The sequence below is a fragment of the Apium graveolens genome, chromosome 2 (genome assembly GCF_009905375.1).
Source record: "Apium graveolens cultivar Ventura chromosome 2, ASM990537v1, whole genome shotgun sequence".
Taxonomy (NCBI): Eukaryota; Viridiplantae; Streptophyta; class Magnoliopsida; order Apiales; family Apiaceae; genus Apium; species Apium graveolens.
The window spans coordinates 114,573,543-114,577,137 of NC_133648.1; the positions used below are offsets into that span (position 1 = coordinate 114,573,543).

The 3,595-nt window shown below is 39.9% G+C and overlaps 1 non-coding gene across 1 annotated transcript; it reads left to right on the top strand.

Annotated features, from left to right (window-relative positions):
- The first annotated feature begins 2,650 nt into the window (after positions 1-2,650).
- Positions 2,651-2,757, top strand: LOC141710133 (small nucleolar RNA R71). Its single transcript, XR_012570668.1, has one exon. It is a non-coding gene; the product is annotated as a small nucleolar RNA R71 (small nucleolar RNA).
- The last annotated feature ends 838 nt before the right edge of the window (positions 2,758-3,595 follow it).

The following is a 3,595-nucleotide window of genomic DNA, read 5'->3' on the forward strand; positions in this document are numbered from 1 at the left end:
TATAAGACTTGTGAATTTTTTTTTGGCATGCAAATCAATTCATTAAGACTTAAACAACTCTCTATTCGTCATCACCACACTCAAATTAACATCAACTTCACAATCAGAAATAGCTCAACTTAAGGAATCATGTTATATGCATGCACATGCAACTATATGAACTCGCATAAAACACCAACAAACATGCAAACAAATATGTCCTAAATGAACAATCATGCAAAAATATGTGCAAAAATATAAATGAAATATAACTAAACGTGCTACATGAATCTATATGAATCTATATGGACACACACAAACTAATCCTTATATTCTCACCCCCAAACTTAAAATTTTCAATATCCTCATTGAAGGTAATAATAAGGATTTCAGGCATACCTAGTTAGCGGGAGGATCACCCTCCCTCTTCGAGTGGAGGATCAGGTGTCCAATCAACATCGACACCAGTGTCTCGAAAAACTATACCGGGAGTGTGTGTCCAATCTTCAGTAAAATGTTGGTGGATGTCATGCATGGCCTCAATACACCGAATCAACCTTTTATACAGCGCATCACTAAGACCAAACCTATAAATTGTCTGTGGTGCACGAGAGGAACCTTCTCTAAGCACGGGAAGAATTGTCCAGTCACCCTTTAGATTATCATAGATATATTCCAACCCCTTGTCAGGGAGTGCACCTAAGAATGTATAACTCAAGTGATCTGGAAGTGGGTTGAGCTCAAGTGTGGGAGCTTCTTCAATTGACGGTTCGAGACGCTCCTGAGAAATTTTCAGCTCTGCTAACCCAAGAGAATTGAATAGCATATCCAGCTTCCTCTTCCATGGAGGTGCATTCAAAACCTACAGTTGCTCTACTCCTTCTTCATCTTTAATAACCGATTCCCCTATCAAGGCTCTCTCTAAGGTATCTGACTTTGGAAATTACTCAAAATCCGAATTCACGACAGAGTCGACCCGCTTTACTTTAAAGCACTCCTCTTTAGCAGTGGGTAACTTTATTTCCTTGAACACATTAAAAGTAACCTTCTGATCTTGAACCTTCATCATAAGCTCTTCTTTTTGCACATCTATCATAGTTCGGCCTGTAGCCAAGAATGGTCTTCCCAAGATGATGTGAATCTTCTTATTTCCTCAAAGTCTAGAATGACCAAATCAGTAGGGAAGATGAGCTTATCCACCTTAACCAAGATATCCTCCACTACTCCTCGCAGATAAGTGATGGAACGATCAGCCAACTGCAAAGACATGTTCACAAGTTTTGGATCGGGTAGTCCAAGTTTCTTGAAAACTGACAAGGGCATCAAATTGATGCTAGCTCCCAAGTCACACAAACACTTGTCGAACGACAAATTGCCAATGGTGCAAGGTATCGTGAAGCTTCCTGGATATTTAAGCTTAGAAGGTATTTTCTGTTGCAGCACAATACTGAACTCTTCAGTTAGAGCAACAGTTTCTAACTCCTCAAGTTTTAGCTTCCGAGATAGAATATCCTTTATGAACTTAGCATAGCTCGGCATCTGTTCTAGAGCTTCAGCAAAAGGTATGTTGATATGCAGCTTCTTGAAAACTTCCAAAAACTTGGCAAATTGCTTATTAAAGTTATGCTTTTGAAGCCTTTTAGGATATGGCAAAGGTGGGTAGACCTGTTTATCCCCTGTATTACCCTCAGGAGGATAACTTTTAATAGCTTTCTTCTTTGGTTCCACCTCGGCATCCTTCGACACCACTTTTTCAGCTACAATCTCATTTTCTGCATTTGGCAAAGGTGCAGATGCACCTGCATTCTAGACAGAATTTTCAGACTCTTCGTCTTGCTGAATTTGGGGGCTTGCGACCTTTCCGGACGTCAAGGTGATGGCGTTCACCTGTTCGTTAACTTCCCTCTTGCCTGTATTGGTTTCTATATTATTAGGAAGCATTCCTGATGGTCGATTCAATAAGGCGTTGGTAATTTGCCCTATTTGGTTCTCCAGAGTCTTGATAGAAACAACCTGGCTTTGGCATATAAGATCCTGGTTTTTGCACATAAGCCGCAACTCCTCCAATTCATATTTTTCATTCTAAGATAGACCTGCACCTTCATGAGTTTGTTTTTGAAGTTGCAGTTGTTGTCTTGGCGCATATTACGGTTGTTGAAAACCAGGAGGGTGGAATTGCTTTGCTGCATACTGCTGATAAGGCTATTGCATCGCACTCTGATTTTTGCTCCAGCTGAAGTTAGGATGATTTCAGTTGTCAGGATGATAAGTGGCTACAACTGGTTGCTGCGATCTCTGAAAGTTTCTCACAAACTGAGCTGATTAACTAGATATAGCGCATTGCTCCGTCGCATGCGAACCTGCAGACATCTCACAAACACTGGTTATCTGAATAACATAAAAGTTAGCCAGAGAATCGATCTTCATAGACAACGCCTTTAGTTGAGCAGTGATAGCCGTAGATGTTTCCACTTCTAGAACTCCTGCTACCTTGCTATGTGGCAATCTCTGGGTTGGATACTAATAATTATTAGCAGCCATCAGTTCAATTAGACCATAAGCTTCCTCATAGCTCTTTGCCCATAATGCTCCACCTGATGCTACATCAAGCCTGAGTCTAGACTTTTCTCCCAACCCATTATAAAAATAATTGATGATCATCCAATCAGGCATGCCATGATGAGGACACTTCCTAAGCATCTCCTTGTAGCGCTCCCAAGCTTCACATAGTGTTTCTCCCGATTGCTACGCAAATTGAGTAAAAGCATTCCTGAGTGCAGCTGTCTTCGTCATAGGGAAGAATTTAGTAAGAAACTTCTGAGCAAGATCCCCCCAAGTAGTGATAGAACCAGCTGGTAGAGAGTATAACCAGCTCTTAGCCTTGTCACTCAGAGAGAATGGAAACAATCTCAGTTTCATAGCATATTCACAAACATTATTGAACTTAAAGGTGTCGCAGATCTCGATGAAATCCCTAATGTGCATATTGGGATCTTCCATTTGAGCACCCCCAAACTGGACTAAATTCTGTACCATCTGAATTATGCAAGGCTTGATGTCAAAGGTATTAGCTGCGATAGCTGGCCTAACAATGCTAGATTGAATGTCATTGATCTTCGGTTGAGAATAATCCTTCAAAGCTTTCGTATTTGCTACTAGTTCTCCCATTGCAATGATAACTAGAGTACCTGAAACACACGACTAAAGTAAACCTTATAAGTAAGAGATTTCGAGTCAGTGAACTTTAACGACCACTATTGTCAAGCACATAAACTAAAAATTAACACCGAGTCCCCGGCAGCGGCGCCAAAAACTTGTTAGGACGAAAACACGCACTAAAATTACATGCAAGTATACGTGTTCGCAAGTAATATAGAATTCTTTCTAGTTCATTCCCACAGGGACTGATTTAGGTTAACTTCAATTTATGCACTTATGCAACAATGATATGGCTATCGTTCAATGCTAAGACAAATAACAAATTGGGTTTTGATTAACTAAGAGATTATACTAAATAGCATTAACTAAGATATTTGAGGTTAAATTACTTATATGAGACAAACATGGGATTCTAACTTCATTACTACTTCATTCAAAGTCATTGTTCTTAACTTTA